Consider the following 19,691-nt stretch of genomic DNA (forward strand, 5'->3'; position numbering starts at 1 on the left):
TTTTGATGAGACATTTGCTCCTGTTGCTAGACTGGAGTCTATAAGATTTCTGCTAGTTGTATCTTGTATTCTCAAATTTAAGTTGTTTCAGATGGATGTTAAGAGTGCCTTTCTGAATGGGTACTTGAATGAGGAAGACTATGTTGAGCAACCTAAAGGATTTATTGATCCTAGTTTTCCCAATCATGTGTACAGATTGAAGAAAGCTTTGTATGGATTGAAGCAGGCACCTAGAGCTTGGTATGAGAGACTCACTCAATTTCTTGTCGGTCAAGGCTACAAGAAAGGAGGTACAAACAAGACCTTGTTTGTAAAAGATAACAATGGTAGACTGATGATTGCTCAGATATATGTTGATGACATTGTTTTTGGTGGAATGTCGAACAAGATGGTTCAACATTTCGTACAACAAATGTGATAGATCTCTGGCAAGTGCACCAAATACTATCGAAGTAGTAAAAATATCGATCCCACGAGGACTGTTTTTAACTTCAATAATTCAATTTCGTTATATAATTAGGATGTGTAAAGTTTATTTTTAGTTTGCCACTAGGCAGAAGATTTGGTTTGATTTTATGAAATCAAATAAAAGAAATTAGATTTGATTAAGAAAATATGAGAGAAAGATGAGATCAGATCCGTCGAATCCTCTAAGTTCCCCTAATTGGTCTACTGCACCTATTTGTTATGAACCCTCTTCTAGTTTACGATGATTAACAAATTAGCCCTAATCAATCCCTTGAGTTAGGACCCTCTTCTTAAACTACAGACCCTAATTCCTTAGGTGGTCTAATAATTCTTGAAGGTTTTACCGAACGTTAACCTATTATCACTAACAAACGATTATCTATTCCTAGACTAACCCTATTTATTAGAACAATTCAATTAGGTCTAAGTTGAAAGCCATGGTCAGTGGTCATTCATTCTCACGAAATCAAGTTATATGTGATCAAGATATAAAAAGCATTAAGAACAATTGAATTGAATAAACTAGAATTGAATTCATAAACAAAATAGAGTTTCACAGCAACATGTGTCAATTAGGGTTACAAAGATTCATCTCGGATCTAATCTCTAAGAGATTTAGCTACTCATAATCGAGTTTACAAATAGCATAATCAATGAAATAATTAAAACATACATGAATTGGTAAAAGGATGAAGAAATCGCCCTTCTAGCCGTCTCCGATGTCTCAAAATCGCACTTTGCTCTCCAAAATCGTAACCCTTGTTCTCACCAAAGAGTGCAGTATTTATAGGCAAATAACAAACTGCCAGCACAAAATCGCGCCGCGCCACTTTTTAGCCGCGCCACGATTTTGCCTTTACAGAACATAGTGAATTTTTCAACCAAAATCGCGGCAAGGCTGTAAATTGGATCAGCGCGATTCTTCTTGGCAGCACACACCAGTTTTTCATCATTTTGCACTCCAAAACAGCTTAAATTGCATCAGAACTCTATCAAAATGTCACAATAAGTCCCTAATATTACGTAATGACAGGATGTCATCACAACCCCAAACTTAAACCATTCCTTGTCCTCAAGGAATTTGCTTGCAACAGTGACAAACGATAGTAAAATAACAGTTACCTGACAAAACGATAGTACCCAAAAGTTCATTATCCTTCTAGCTAAAGATGAGCTAGTTTGACTTGTTCGCATCCACCAATTCACAACTCCACGCATTCAAATTGAAATAGGGTTCTACCAGTCGACATGTAGGTCTACATATTACCATACGCTTGAAAAGTTTCTAAACATCAATCAAAGTCAATATCATTACACACTTTTGAGGTCTTTAGGGTTATAACGGGGCTTAGGTGAAGGTGGGATATATTTGGATAAGTAGGCTACACAAAATTTGAGTTAGGCATTCCTACGTAAGTTAAGGCACAAAATTCAATCCTTCATTCATTCACCTTGTGGAAATACAATCAATGCAAAGGTACTAGAGAACATTTTTAACATTTAGGGACAATCGAGTTTGAAGTTACTGAGATTTTCAATGTTTTGTCCCTTTTTCATCATTCAATTTCTTTTTTTTTTTGATACACCATTTTTGTGTGTATTTTGCGTGACAATTTCATATTTCTTTCATTTTTTGTTCTCTTATTCTCTAGTACCCCCACCCCAAACTTAGCTGGTTGCAAATTCCAATAGCAACCCCAAACTTAATCTTTAGCAACATTCTACAATGCCTTAACTCAGAAAATACATTAAGGGACAAGTCCTAAAAGTCTCTAGGCTTGTAATGTAGTTTGTCACCGAACAAAAAGTTCTAATCCTACCGGCTCACAATTGGTTAAGAAAGGATAAATTCAACAAATTAAAACAGGGTAGGCTTCAAAAAGGCTCACAGGACCAAGCACTTTTGCCTCAGTGTGTAATTGACAAAGACCAATCAATAATAGAGAAACAATGCAAGTTCTAGAAATGTAGTTGCATGGAAAACTAATCTAAATATAAGTAAATTGAAAAACAAATTTGGCAATGAACCTTATGGCTGAGATTTCTGGGAGTATGTGACTACCTAGCAACGCCGTACACTTCGCCTTTGAATCAAGTCACCCCTCCTTTAGAACTTTTGGAATACCGTTTCATCAAACAACTGTTACTAAACTAGAATAGGTCACATGAAACAAAACAAATTCATTAATTAAACAAGTGCAGGAGCAATTACAATAGGGAAATAAGTTCAATGGAATTCGACATAAAAAGAAAATAAAGAAAATACATCAAAAGAAAAATAAGCAAAAATAAAATACAAAGCAGGAAATGCTAATCCATAGTAGATCAGCCCATGTTCACATCATCATCCGGGTGTCCAGCCCCCGGTGTCCTAAATCCCTCAAAGATGCCATCCCCTTGATCTTGCTTGGTGGCATTGAAATCGTCAGTGATTTCCCTCCTCAGTTTCTCAACCCAACACTCCTCCGGCGGTTGAACATTCAGCAATGCATTAAGGGCTTCAGGGCTGAAATCAATGATCTTGCCCCAAACAAAAGATTGAAAGGGTGTATCGGAAACCCGTGCATTTGCAAAGAATTCGACGATCACGGTTTTGTTGTTCGCTTCATAGATCATCTCATTCAACTTCGTCCACCCTCTCCTTCGTAACTCAGCCTCAAAGAACGGATAATTCACAAGCTTTGTGAATTCAAACTTCCTCTCCCCCACAACTTCAAAATTTTTCATGGCTTTGTGGAACTCTTGGGCTTGGTCATTGATAAAATGAATGGCGTTTTCGGGTGGTTCGTGTAACACCCTATTTCTATTAAGCGGTAATACGCGCGAATACATCAGAAATATTCTAGAAATAGATGCTACGTCTCCGAATAACCACAATTCATACATGCATAAGGATCATGTTATACCACATAGCAGCAGAATAATATATAATTCATAAACACTCTGGATCTCTAAACTAAATACAAATGTATCATCCAAATCTCAAATAACAGAATATCTCAACAACTCCAAAATACAAAGTCAAATAAACAACATGCAAAGACTATCCTAGATCAGAGCCCTAATCTAGACACTTGCATGAACAAGAGGAACTCCACTCCTCGGCATCAACTAGCAACAACTAAGCATCCTGCACTCCATCTACCCGTCCATATGGAAAGGTAGGTGGTAAACCACTGAGGGTTAGCGTTACATCATCATAATCCACTTAAAATTAACAAGAATCTTTGAGAATGAAAGATACATTTAAGAACGATGAATAACAAACTACACATGTATTCACAGGTATTTCTTAACATTCACATCATTCAATATCAACATCTCAAATTCATATCCACAAGTGTATCATACACACATCACAAAATCAACCATCTTAATCAACAATTAACAAATTCAATCATCATTCGCAACTCAAATGTATTCCAATTCACCAACAAGTATGCAATGGCTCTAGACTCATCTAGATGCATGTGGTACCAATTCTCCTCAAGGTCGTCACCCATGATGCAACAAAAACATCATTATCAACGGCTATAGTCAATGGCAATATGGATATAACATCCGACACGACATATGATGCATGAACATATGACTCAATTCACTATGCATATGTTCACAACAATTCAACGGCTATAATCAACGGCTATAAGTCAACGGCTATAATCATCATTCAACTATATCATATAGTTCATATATCCACATAGTTCCTTACATTCCAAATAAAAGAACAATTACAACATATGATCACAACATCATATTAATCACCTAACAACCATTCATACATCATCTCATAATCATATCAATCTAATCATAGAGGGTTCATAAGCAATTGGCCTTCAATGATCATTATCAATCAAGTTCGTCTCAAAAATCACAATATTGAAAATAATTGAGCACCTAAGCCAAAACCAGGTAAACAAGTTCAACTGCCTATGCCATGTATTCTCATAAGTCACATATGCATGCAATAGGGATTACATAAGCAATTCATCGGCCAAACACAACGAAATTATACGATTCACTAAGTTCGTCTCTTAATTAATTCATTTCAATGCCAAGCAACATAAGAACTCAATAGACCCCTTTAAACAAAGTTATTTCCTTCATAAAACACCCCTAGATGGTTAGGATAAAGCCCCTACACTATGGAACAAGTTTGGAAGCAATTGGATTGAAGAAAAATGCATTTTTAGGGTTCCTTGTCAAACAGGATCGTGGCACGTGGGTCTCCCATCGTGGCACGATTTTTCCAGAGTCAAAAACACTAAAATTTCTGGGCAGAATCGTGGCACGTTGGTCCCGCATCGTGGCACGTTCTTAGTTTGACAGACAACATCAGATTTTTAACCTTCACGTTTTCGAGCATAAAAATCAAACCGTTAATCCGTTTTCGATGCCGTTTTCGCCTACATTCTCCTAACACTTAGCTCTATCATAATGTACAGAAAAATTCAAGTTTCAAGCATCCCAAAATCATTGTCCAAAACCTCACATCATACTCATTTTTCAAAACGGTTAACACTCGAATTTTCACACGAAAATCCCGTTTTCTCCCAAACGACTCGACTAACAAAATCGCAACATGAAAACAGAAATTCTACCAAGTTCAGTTCATCCATCAACATCAAAAACTCAGCCAACAACTTCATGTATCAAAATTTCATTTTGGTCCTTCACATGAACAACTTAACACAACTTCACAAATTTGAACCACAACAACAAATCTCATCATAATTCTCCAATTCATGATACCCAATGCATCAATTCATCAACAACACATCTAACAACAACAACAACAACATCTAATCATGAAATCATCCACAATTTAACAACCACAACTTCATTCTTCATCAATTTCACACAAAATCATATCATATTCATATATATCCATTTTGACATACAAATTCAACAACAACAACACAATTATCATACAAATCATGTTCTCAAACATAACAACAACAATTATGCACGAATTTACATCAATTAAAACCAATTCATCAATTTCATGAAAATGGGTAAAAGAGAAAAGTTATGAAGTTATGAGTGAAGCCTAACCCTCTTACCTTAATTCTCCACAGTCAATAGCTAGTGCCTCACTTTAGCTCCAACCCTTGATTCTCTAGCCTCTTCTAGCTCTCTCTAGTCTCTTCTCTTCAAAACCCTTTTTCTCCTCTTGAGCTTTTCTCTCTAACTCTCTCTCTAATTGTGAAATGAAATGAAATGAAAATGTTTGTAACCCTATCTCTTCACTAACACAAGTTTATAAAGGCTCACTTAATGGGCTTATCTCACAAACCTTAATGGGCCTAACCCATTTCTAATTCAACCTCAAAAATGTTACTACTCACTTACCTGTAAAATATAACACCAACGGTCACTTAACGGTAAATAAAATAATTACTACACTCTCCGACACTTAGTAAAATAAAACCCTCACTAAGCACTAAAAATAACCTTCGGCAAAAATTACAAAATTACCCCTGCCCTCAAAATGACCAAAATACCCCTAAGTCCAAAATGACTAAAATATCCTTCTAACACCGAATTCTACGAACCCCAACCAAAAATACACACAGAGGCAATTAATCACATAAGAGCACATATAACAAACACAAATAAATAATAAAATAAATCTAACGAAAATCGGGCTGTTACAACTCTCCCCCACTAAAAGAATTTTCGCCCTCGAAAATTACCTGAAGGAAACAACTCCGGATACGAAACCTTCATCCTACTCTCCGATTCCCAAGTGGCACTCTCACCCGTCGGTCCAACCCAAATCACTTTAACCAAAACGATCTCCTTGCCACGCAAACGCTTCACTTCACGATCCTCAATCCTAACTGGCCAAGTCTCAACAGTCAAATTATCCATTACTTCCAAATCATCCACTTGGATCACATGAGACGCATCATACACATACTTCCTCAACTGAGACACATGAAACACATCATGAAGATTCGACAAAGATGGTGGTAACGCAATCCGATACGCTACAACCCCAACCTTCTCAACAATCTCAAAAGGTCCAACAAAACGAGGAGCTAACTTCCGACACTTCAAAGCACGTCCAACACCGGTTACAGGATTCACTCTCAAAAACACATGATCACCAACCTGAAACTCAAGGTCTTTCCTCCTCTTATCATGATAACTCTTCTGCCTACTCTGAGATGCTTTCATCTTCTCTTGGATCATCTTAACCTTTTCCGTAGTCTCTTGCACAACATCCGGTCCTAACAAAGCACCCTCTCCTGACTCATATCAACACAAAGGAGTTCTACACCTCCAACCATACAAAGCCTCAAACGGTGCCATTCTTATACTAGAATGAAAACTGTTGTTGTAAGTAAACTCAATCAACGGTAAACATTCAACCCAACTGACACCTTGCTCCAAAGCACAAGCCCTCAACAAATCTTCCAAACTCTGAATAGTCCTCTCCATCTGATCATCAGTCTGGGGATGATAAGCGGAACTCAACCTCAACTTAGTCTCCAAAGCAACTTGCAAACTCTCCCAAAACTTAGAAGTAAACCTCGGATCCCGATCCGACACAATACTAGAAGGAATACCATGCAATCTAACAATCTGCTCAATGTAGATCTCAGCCAACTTCGCCACAGACATACCGGTCTTAATAGGAAGAAAATGTGCCGACTTCGTCAACCGATCAACAATCACCCAAATTGAATCAAAACCCTTAACAGTCTTCGGCAACGCTCCCACAAAGTCCATTGATATACTATCCCACTTCCACTCTGGCACAAACAACGGTTGCATCAAACCTGACGGTCTCTGATGTTCAATCTTGGACTTCTGACAAACCAAACAAGCATACACAAACTCTGCGATCTCCTTCTTCATTCCAGGCCACCAAAACAACCTCTTCAAATCTTGGTACATCTTAGTCGCTCCTGGATGAATACTCAAACTACTCCTGTGACCTTCTTTCAAAATCTGCCTCTTAAGCTCAAGAACACTTGGTACACAAACACGATCACGAAACATCAAAACACCGTTCTCATCCAACCTGAAGTCTCCACCCTTACCTTGGTTAACCAACACTACTCGATCTACGAGTTCCAAATCTCCCTTCTGACCATTCTTGATCTCCTCCAGAATATTACTTGTCAGCTTCAACATTCCCAACCTCACACCATCCGGTGTCAACTCACTAACCAAACTCAAATCTCGAAACTGTTCAATCAACTCTAACTCTTTTACCATCAAAGCAGACATATGCAACGACTTCCTACTCAACGCATCAGCAACAACATTAGCCTTCCCAGGGTGATAACTCAGCTGAAAATCAAAATCCTTAAGATACTCCAACCACCTTCTCTGCCTCATATTCAACTCTTTCTGGTCAAACAAGTACTTCAAACTCTTATGGTCACTGAACACTTCAAACTTAGAACCATACAGATAATGCCTCCAAATCTTCAACACATACACCACGGCTGCTAATTCCAAATCGTGAGTCGGATAATTCTTCTCATGCACTTTCAACTGCCTCGAAGCATAAGCCACAACCTGACGATTTTGCATAAGCACACCACCAAGACCCATCTTTGAAGCATCACAATACACAACAAACGATTCCTTCGGATTCGGCAAAATCAACACTGGAGCTGAAGTCAACCTCTTCTTCAACTCTTGGAAACTCTTCTCACACTTAGCATCCCAAACATACGCTTGCCCTTTCCGAGTCAACTGCGTCAATGGCAACGCCAACTTAGAGAATCCCTCAATGAACCTCCGATAATAACCTGCCAACCCAAGAAAGCTTCTAACTTCAAAAACAGACTTAGGTGATTCCCACTGCAACACTGCATCAACCTTCGACGGATCCACGGCAATACCACCTTTAGAAATCACATGACCAAGGAAACTCACTTCCCGCAACCAAAACTCACACTTCGACAACTTAGCAAACAACTTATTCTCCTTCAAGACTCCCAACACAATCCTCAAATGCTCGGCATGCTCTTCTTCAGACTTCGAATACACCAAAATATCATCTATGAACACCACCACAAAACGGTCCAGAAAAGGATGAAATATTCTATTCATATACTCCATGAAGACACCTGGCGCATTAGACACTCCAAATGGCATCACAGAATACTCATAGTGTCCATACCTCGTTCTGAACGCAGTTTTGGATATATCTTCCGCCTTTACTCTAATCTGATGATATCCTGACCTCAAATCAATCTTACTGAACACTTCTGCACCAACCAACTGTTCCATCAAATCATCAATCCTCGGAAGCGGATACCGATTCTTGATTGTCACCTTGTTCAACTGCCGATAATCCACACACGATCTCATGCTACCATCCTTCTTCTTAACCAACAATACAGGAGCACCCCACGAAGAAACACTCGGTCTGATAAACTGTTTCTCAAGCAACTCTTCCAATTGCTTCTTCAATTCACCCAACTCTGATGCAGACATCCGATAAGGCGCAATCGAGATAGGACTCATTCCCGGAACCAAATCAATTGCAAACTCAACTTCCCTCTCCGGCGGTAATTCGGTAATGTCGTCCGGAAAAACTTCTGGAAACTCTTGCACTACCGGCAAATCACCAACTCCTTTCTCACTACTTTCCTTCAAGGAAGCAAACATCATGAACACACTAGCTTCACCATCCAAGGACTTCTTCACTTGCTCCGCGGTCAAGAACTTCCCACCTTCCTCAGCCACCGGCTTAGAAAACGTTACACTCTTGGTCAAACAATTAATGTTAACACCAAAAGTCAACATCCAATCCATACCGAAAATTACGTCCATATGCTTCAATGGAAGACACACAAGATCCAACTCAAAATCCACGTTACCAAAACTAACAGGACACTTAGCACATACTAAGGAAGTAGTCACCGAACCACTAGCCGGGGTATCGATAACCATCCCTCGCGACAACGGAGTCACAACCAAACCCAAACGCTCAACACAACTAGCCGCAATAAAAGAATGAGTAGCACCAGTATCAATAATTGCAATCAAAGGAGTACTATTGATGAAACACATACCTCAGATGAGATTATCCGGATGCTCCACCTCTTCCGCATTCAATGCAAACACCTTCCCCGCCGCCTTCTTCGGGTTGGTACACTTAGTACTATGATGACCCTCTTCACCACAGTTGAAACAAGTAATATCCTTCTTGCACTCAAATGCCTTGTGACCCTTCTGTCCACACTTGTAGCAACTATCACCCTTGCGACAATCACTAGAGTAATGACCCAAGATTCCATACTTGTAGCATCTCACATCAGCAACATTCGGCTTAGAGCCTCCACCAGATTCCCTCTTCTTTCCTTTGTCCTTGTTGTACGGCTTCCCAAATCCATGACTTTTTCCTTTCTTCTCATTCATCGCCTTATAATGATTCACCTTGACCTTTTCAGCTTCATCAAACATGCGACACTTATGCACCAAAGTATCAAAGTCTTGGATCTCCTGAATACACATGTACTGATAGATATCAGGCCTCAAACCGCTCTCGAACTTCACACACTTAGAGACCATAGCATCCTCCGCATTGATGTACGGACAAAACCTCGAAAGCTCCTCAAACTTTGCTGCATACTCAGCCACTGAACGGTTCTCTTGCTTCAAGTTCAAGAACTCAACTTCCTTCTTAGTCCTCAAATCCTCAGGAAAGTACTTCCTCAAAAACTCAGTCTTGAACCTAGCCCAAGTCACAGTTCCACCAGCCTCAAGCCTTCCCTTAGCATTGGTCCACCAATACTCAGCCTCTTCAGCAAGCATGTGAGTAGCCAGTCTGACCTTCTGATCCTCACTAGTCACCATAGCACGAAAGATCCTCTCCATGGCTTGCACCCAACTCTGAGCTCCATCCGGGTCATATCTACCCTTGAACGTCGGCGGACTGTTTCGCAAGAAACGATCCAACCTTCGCTCCTCAGCCTCACCAGGATCACGATGACCAACCGCCGCCTGCTCATTAGCCTGAGCCAACACCTGAGCCATCGAAGCCAAAGCCTGCGCAATTGCCGCATCATCTCTACCACCAGCCATCTCACTTCTACACAAAACCAACCAACAGATAAGAACAACAGCACAACAACACAAGAACAAGTACCGAAGGTAACTCATTACCATTCGCATACGAACAGGGTAAATCAACAAACACTAGTCTACTAGTCTATTAGTCCAGACAAGACTGACCACGGCTCTGATACCAACTTGTAACACCCTATTTCTATTAAGCGATAATACGCGCGAATACATCAGAAATATTCTAGAAATAGATGCTACATCTTCGAATAACCACAATTCATACATGCATAAGGATCATGTTATACCACATAGCAGCGGAATAATATATAATTCATAAACACTCTGGATCTCTAAACTAAATACAAATGTATCATCCAAATCTCAAATAACAGAATATCTCAACAACTCCAAAATACAAAGTCAAATAAACAACATGCAAAGACTATCCTAGATCAGAGCCCTAATCTAGACACTTGCATGAACAAGAGGAACTCCACTCCTCGGCATCAACTAGCAACAACTAAGCATCCTGCACTCCATCTACCCGTCCATACGGAAAGGTAGGTGGTAAACCACTGAGGGTTAGCGTTACATCATCTTTGAGAATGAAAGATACATTTAAGAACGATGAATAACAAACTACACATGTATTCACAGGTATTTCTTAACATTCACATCATTCAATATCAACATCTCAAATTCATATCCACAAGTGTATCATACACACACCACAAAATCAACCATCTTAATCAACAATTAACAAATTCAATCATCATTCGCAACTCAAATGTATTCCAATTCACCAACAAGTATGCAATGGCTCTAGACTCATCTAGATGCATGTGGTACCAATTCTCCTCAAGGTCGTCACCCATGATGCAACAAAAACATCATTATCAACGGCTATAGTCAACGGCAATATGGATATAACATCCGACACGACATATGATGCATGAACATATGACTCAATTCACTATGCATATGTTCACAACAATTCAACGGCTATAATCAACGGCTATAAGTCAACGGCTATAATCATCATTCAACTATATCATATAGTTCATATCTCCACATAGTTCCTTACATTCCAAATAAAAGAACAATTACAACATATGATCACAACATCATATTAATCACCTAACAACCATTCATACATCATCTCATAATCATATCAATCTAATCATAGAGGGTTCATAAGCAATTGGCCTTCAATGATCATTATCAATCAAGTTCGTCTCAAAAATCACAATATTGAAAATAATTGAGCACCTAAGCCAAAACCAGGTAAACAAGTTCAATTGCCTATGCCATGTATTCTCATAAGTCACATATGCGTGCAATAGGGATTACATAAGCAATTCATCGGCCAAACACAACGAAATTATACGATTCACTAAGTTCGTCTCTTAATTAATTCATTTCAATGCCAAGCAACATAAGAACTCAATAGACCCCTTTAAACAAAGTTATTTCCTTCATAAAACACCCCTAGATGGTTAGGATAAAGCCCCTACACTATGGAACAAGTTTGGAAGCAATTGGATTGAAGAAAAATGCATTTTTAGGGTTCCTTGTCAAACAGGATCGTGGCACGTGGGTCTCCCATCATGGCACGATTTTTCCAGAGTCAAAAACACTAAAATTTCTGGGCAGAATCGTGGCACGTTGGTCCCGCATCGTGGCACGTTCTTAGTTTGACAGACAACATCAGATTTTTAACCTTCACGTTTTCGAGCATAAAAATCAAACCGTTAATCCGTTTTCGATGCCGTTTTCGCCTACATTCTCCTAACACTTAGCTCTATCATAATGTACAGAAAAATTCAAGTTTCAAGCATCCCAAAATCATTTTCCAAAACCTCACATCATACTCATTTTTCAAAACGGTTAACACTCGAATTTTCACACGAAAATCCCGTTTTCTCCCAAACGACTCGACTAACAAAATCGCAACATGAAAACAGAAATTCTACCAAGTTCAGTTCATCCATCAACATCAAAAACTCAGCCAACAACTTCATGTGTCAAAATTTCATTTTGGTCCTTCACATGAACAACTTAACACAACTTCACAAATTTGAACCACAACAACAGATCTCATCATAATTCTCCAATTCATGATACCCAATGCATCAATTCATCAACAACACATCTAACAACAACAACAACAACATCTAATCATGAAATCATCCACAATTTAACAACCACAACTTCATTCTTCATCAATTTCACACAAAATCATATCATATTCATATATATCCATTTTGACATACAAATTCAACAACAACAACACAATTATCATACAAATCATGTTCTCAAACATAACAACAACAATTATGCACGAATTTACATCAATTAAAACCAATTCATCAATTTCATGAAAATGGGTAAAAGAGAAAAGTTATGAAATTATGAGTGAAGCCTAACCCTCTTACCTTAATTCTCCACAATCAATAGCTAGTGCCTCACTTTAGCTCCAACCCTTGATTCTCTAGCCTCTTCTAGCTCTCTCTAGTCTCTTCTCTTCAAAACCCTTTTTCTCCTCTTGAGCTTTTCTCTCTAACTCTCTCTCTAATTGTGAAATGAAATGAAATGAAAATGTTTGTAACCTTATCTCTTCACTAACACAAGTTTATAAAGGCTCACTTAATGGGCTTATCTCACAAACCTTAATGGGCCTAACCCATTTCTAATTCAACCTCAAAAATGTTACTACTCACTTACCGGTAAAATATAACACCAACGGTCACTTAACGGTAAATAAAATAATTACTACACTCTCCGACACTTAGTAAAATAAAACCCTCACTAAGCACTAAAAATAACCTTCGTCAAAAATTACAAAATTACCCCTGCCCTCAAAATGACCAAAATACCCCTAAGTCCAAAATGACTAAAATATCCTTCTAACACCGAATTCTACGAACCCCAACCAAAAATACACAAAGAGGCAATTAATCACATAAGAGCACATATAACAAACACAAATAAATAATAAAATAAATCTAACGAAAATCGGGCTGTTACAGTTCGGATGCTGTACGAGGGCGTTTGGCTTTGCTTGTGGATGGCTTGGGGTTGGTGGCTTTCTTTGAGCGGGTGTTTCGTGGATTGGAGGCCATTTGTGGTTAAGGAAGATGGTGAAAGGGAAGTTTTGTGAAGTTTGGGAAAATTATGATGGATTGTGATGGATTGTGAATGATAATGGTTTGGATTGATGAATTTGTGATTGGATTGTGGTTTGATGATGTTTAGGAAGTGATAAGGTAGATTAAGAATGGAAAAATTCGTGAATGGGAAGTCTAGGGAAATTTTTGGCAGAGAAAAGTAGGAAAAATGGAATGAAAATGATGATGAATAGTGAGGTTTTTATAGGCTGAGGAGAAAAATTGCGCTGCGGCCATATACAGGCGCGGCGCGATTTTGTAGAAACAGGGAGTTCTCTCATTCCAAAACTTGTTTTCTTGAAAAATGCCTGAGTCTTATTGAATTTTTTGAAAAACTTTTGAAGAGAGAATCATGCAAGACATCAGTACCTTGCATGATTTTCTTGATAGGAGGTACTAGAACAAATTTTCGAAAACTTTCCTGCCTCATATTAAAAAGAAAAGAAAAATATTTTTGTGTTTTTATTTTTGAAAGCAATAAAATCATACCTGAAAATTAAACAGTGGGTTGCCTCCCACCCATCGCTTTCTTTTACGTCATTGAGCTTGACGCTTCAACCACTGTTAGGGTGGCAAATATGTCAGAAAGAATATATCATCCTTCTTCTTCCTCTTGTTTGGTAGGAATTCCATGAATTTGTAGCAAAGAAGTAGATGCTCCCATGCTCTCACTGTTAAACCTTTAGAGTTTAAGCTCTCCCACCGTAGAGAAGGACGTGCATCCATCTGCACACGAGTGATTTCCTCAACCTCTGTTGGTTCAGACTTTGGGAATATATCAACACTCCTCACTTTGGGTTTTTCTTCCACCTCTACCTTGTGACACTCACTCTTCATCTGAACCAACTTCCTCTGAGACTCATGTGCTTTCTCAACAAGATCACCACACTGAACATCAAACTTCTCAAATGAAACTTGATTTGACACCAAGAAATCATCTAAAATATTCTGAAGTTGAGTATTGTAATCGATGTTGATCATCTCTTTCTTCCCTTCACCATCACTACATGGTTGATTTGCCTCATGATGATCACAACTCGAGATTTTGTTGTCCAAAATTTTGATCTTAAAAGATAGCATATATTTTTCATACTGCAACTTAGCAATCTCTTCTGTGTCATAGAGGAGTACCCTGTCTATCATAGCTGCAAAACTTGGATAAACTTTTCAGTAGCACAGTACAATGAGAAGAAAACAAAGAGCATAATATTTTTTTTTTAAATATATATATATATATACAAAAATATAAAAGACAGAAATCCTAAATAATAACGTAATTGCCTTGTTGAAATAATTCAACAGTCCCCGGCAACGGCGCCAAAAACTTGATAGATCTCTGGCAAGTGCACCAAATACTATCGAAGTAGTAAAAATATCGATCCCACGAGGACTGTTTTTAACTTCAATAATTCAATTTCGTTATATAATTAGGATGTGTAAAGTTTATTTTTAGTTTGCCACTAGGCAGAAGATTTGGTTTGATTTTATGAAATCAAATAAAAGAAATTAGATTTGATTAAGAAAATATGAGAGAAAGATGAGATCAGATCCGTCGAATCCTCTAAGTTCCCCTAATTGGTCTACTGCACCTATTTGTTATGAACCCTCTTCTAGTTTACGATGATTAACAAATTAGCCCTAATCAATCCCTTGAGTTAGGACCCTCTTCTTAAACTACAGCCCCTAATTCCTTAGGTGGTCTAATAATTCTTGAAGGTTTTACCGAACGTTAACCTATTATCACTAACAAACGATTATCTATTCCTAGACTAACCCTGTTTATTAGAGCAATTCAATTAGGTCTAAGTTGAAAGCCATGGTCAATGGTCATTCATTCTCACGAAATCAAGTTATATGTGATCAAGATATAAAAAGCATTAAGAACAATTGAATTGAATAAACTAGAATTGAATTCATAAACAAAATAGAGTTTCACAACAACATGTGTCAATTAGGGTTACAAAGATTCATCTCGGATCTAATCTCTAAGAGATTTAGCTACTCATAATCGAGTTTACAAATAGCATAATCAATGAAATAATTAAAACATACATGAATTGGTAAAAGGATGAAGAAATCGCCCTTCTAGCCGTCTCCGATGTCTCAAAATCGCACTTTGCTCTCCAAAATCGTAACCCTTGTTCTCACCAAAGAGTGCAGTATTTATAGGCAAATAACAAACTGCCAGCACAAAATCGCGCCGCGCCACTTTTTAGCCGCGCCACGATTTTGCCTTTACAGAACATAGTGAATTTTTCAACCAAAATCGCGGCAAGGCTGTAAATTGGATCAGCACGATTCTTCTTGGCAGCACACCAGTTTTTCATCATTTTGCACTCCAAAACAGCTTAAATTGCATCAGAACTCTATCAAAATGTCACAATAAGTCCCTAATATTACGTAATGACAGGATGTCATCAAAATGCAATCTGAGTTTGAAATGAGCTTAGTTGGTGAATTGACCTATTTTCTTGGACTTCAAGTTAAACAAATGGAGGATTCAATCTTCATTTCCCAGAGTAAGTATGCCAGGAACATTGTGAGGAAATTTGGCTTGGATAATGGTGGTCACAAAAGAACTCTAGCTGCCACTCATTTGAAGCTGACAAAGGATGAAGGAGGCATATCTGTTGATCAAAGCATGTATAGAAGCATGATTGGGAGTTTATTATACCTTACGGCTAGCAGGTCAGACATCACCTTTGCTGTAGGGATGTGTGCAAGGTATCAAGCTGACCCAAAGATGAATCATCTTACTCAGGTGAAGAGAATACTAAAGTACATCAATAGCACCAGTGACTATGGGATTTTGTACTCATCCTGTGGTAATACTAAGCTGATAGGATACTGTGATGCTGACTGGGCTGGAAGTGCTGATGACAGGAAAAGTACCTATGGAGGATGTTTCTTTCTACGAAATAATCTGATTTCCTAGTTTAGTAAGAAACAAAATTGTGTGTCTTTATCTACAGTTGAAGCTGAATACATAGCTGCTGGGAGATGTTGTTCTCAACTTGTTTGGATGAAGAAGATGTTGAAGGAGTATAATGTGGAACAAGATGTTCTGACCTTATATTGTGACAACCTAAGTGCTATCAACATTTCAAAAAATCCCATTCAACATAGCAGAACAAAGCACATTGACATTCGACATCATTTCATCAGAGATCTTGTTGAGGAAAAGGTTGTGACACTTGAGCATGTAGACACAGAGGAGCAACTGGCAGATATTTTTACTAAGGCTTTGGATGCTAAACAATTTGAACATCTAAGAGGCAAGTTGGGAATTTGCCTACATGAGGAAGCCTAATCATCTGCAGTGTGGGGCGTGCTGACAAACTTCTACTTTTGCACGTCTTTGTTATGTGGGGTATACAAACAATGATGTACTCCTAATGCTCTAAACACTTTTGTTTGGCATATCTTGTGTCTAAAACGGGGGAGAAAAATTTAAATTGATATCTATACTCCCTATCTGTTCTGTATATGTGCTCTTGCATGTATCTATAATATGCCTGTTTCTGTATGCCTGAATGTTATATTCATCTTCTATGTGTTGCATTTATTTTGCAACCATTTCAGGTTATGTGTAGATGTTGGTCCTCATGTTGCAACATCTTGAGGTCTTCATATTAATTTTGGTTTGTACATGTTCCTTGCTGACATTCTCTGATATGTTGGGATATGTCTAAGAAGACTAGTGTAGATGTTAGCACTTGTGCTAGAACATCTCTGTGATGTTTCTGAGATTCTAGTTTTCTCAGATGCTGTACATGTTCCCTGCAAATGCTATATCCAAGGTTCGAACATGTCTGTGAGACTCTGTGCATATGTTGGCACTTCAGCTGCAACATCTTGCTGTAATTCTGAGAATTTATTTTTCTTAGAATTCTTAGTGTACAGGTTTCCTACTACTGTCTTATATTATGGAACCTGTCTGGACGACTTTCTAAAGTCTCAGTGTGTGTGTGACCTTTGATAGGTCTGCTAGGATGTATCTACTGATGGCTGCTAGTTTGTGAATATTCCTTGAATGTCTTTGTCCAGATCCTGAATCTTTTATGTCTATGCATTAGAAGTTTATCTGTTCAGATTTCATGAATGCATGTATTCAGGGGGAGTAATGGAATATTCCTGTAAGTAGTCACTCATGAGATCTTATATTCAGGGGGAGTGATACTTCTATGTGTGCTTGTGATTAATCCAAGTTGGGTGAAGGATGTTGAGTCAGAAGTTTAAACATTTGCGTCTATCACTTGTAAGTTTAGGGAATTTGTGTTTCCTGACTTCTATATGTTGTTGGTGATAGTTATCTAAAGGCATCCAAGTCTGTCACATGTAAGTGTAGGAATTCATTTTTCTGTGCTTCTATGGTTGGTTGGTGACAGTACTCTGTAGGTATGGGAAATTTATTTTTTCCCTTGCCTCTATGTGTGGCAGGTTCTCCTGTCTGATGTGCTAAAGGATGTTGGAACATCCTATGTCTGTAGCATTGGAACTTGGTTTTCCTCTGCTCTTGAGAGAGCTTGCATCTCTCTACTTCTGTGTAGGAAGTTATCTTCCCTGACTGTAGCATTGGAATTTATTTTGTCCACTGCTCTTGAGAGAAGTTGGTTCTCTCTTCATCTTCTGTACAAGAACTTATGTTCCCTAGTTGTAGCTCAGGAATTTATTTTTCCTTAGCTCTTGAGACTATGCTACTAATCTGATCCGCTGCTGCATGTCTCTGATCCAGTGTAATACCTCTGCCAGCTTAAGCTGAGATTGAAGATACGTGAGGTATTCTATGTATGCACACTTTTGCTTTCTCTAGAGTGATACTGTCTGCTACTTCTTCTTGAATATGTGTTCGTGATGACTTGAGGAAGTGTATCTATGGTGTCTCATTGGTGTGTACTCATGCTCTTGGAGGAATGGTATTTTTGTATCCCTTTGTTTCACAAGTATTGGCCTTGATTTGTTTTAGCCAAAAATTTGCCAAAGGGGGAGATTGTTGGGTATTTGTGTTGGCTACATTGTTGCTAAAACAAATATCCTTGTTCTGTAAGTTGGAACCAATGTTCTAGCATGTGGTTAGGCAACTCTGTAAGATGTTGGATACAATGTTCCAACATCCTGGCACGGTTCAGTGTGCCTGGGTTTCTGCCTTATCTGTACGCGCGTATTTTATCGTTTATGGAAACCATATTTCCTTTACTTACTGACCAAGTAACGCGCATATCTTATAAGAATCAGCGGTGGAATATTACTAAAATAGATATTTTATTTTAGGAAATATTTGTTACGATTTGGAATGTTTCTAAATTGGTTCCGACATATTAGGACTTTCCAGAATTGTTTCTGATTCAGTTTTGCAGGTTTGCTGAACCTATCTGCAAGTTTAATGAAGCCCAATGAATTATTTAGCCCAAGCTGCTTCAGTATAAAAAGAAGACTTCAAGACCTAATTGATTATTCAAGCCGTCATTCTAAAAGTTAGATTTTTAGGGTTTAAGTCTTCATGTATTATGTTCTTGTGTAGTTTGTGATGCAAGTCTAGAATCTTTATTGTGTGCCTTTCTTGTGTCGTGTTAGACACTTGTTTAGGACCAAGTTTGTGAGTATTGATACTCTTGTGCATCAAACCGAAGTTGTGAAACAAGGTTTGGTTGTTTGTGTTGGAAGGTAACTTCTATCTTGATGCGTTTGAGGTCTGATAGGTCACTGGGGCAGTGACTGACCATTAGGATAGTGAGATGGGATCTCAGATCTAGGAGTTCCTAGGTTGAAGTCTACACGGGTAGGTCCTAGGTCATATAGTGTAAACGAGGAGTTTGCTGAGAGCTATTGAATAAGGACTACACTAGTGGATTTCCTTCCTGGCTTGGTAGCCCCCAGATGTAAGCGTGTTGTGCTGAACTGGGTCAACAAACTTCCTATGTTCCTTATTTTCTGTCCTTTATTTTTCTTGTTTTATTTCTGTTTATCGCGTGATGTTGAAACATTAATCAGAACATTTGAAACGTTAAAACATCTGAC

General features: G+C 38.3%; 1 pseudogene; it reads right to left on the reverse strand.

Moving 5' to 3' along the window:
* Nucleotides 1–1,233: 1,233 nt before the first annotated feature.
* On the reverse strand, nucleotides 1,234–9,903 carry LOC146915819 (uncharacterized; annotated as a pseudogene).
* Nucleotides 9,904–19,691: the final 9,788 nt, after the last annotated feature.

The sequence above is a fragment of the Medicago sativa genome, chromosome 6 (assembly GCF_051527215.1).
Source record: "Medicago sativa cultivar Bolivia chromosome 6, Bolivia_mono, whole genome shotgun sequence".
Lineage (NCBI taxonomy): Eukaryota > Viridiplantae > Streptophyta > Magnoliopsida > Fabales > Fabaceae > Medicago > Medicago sativa.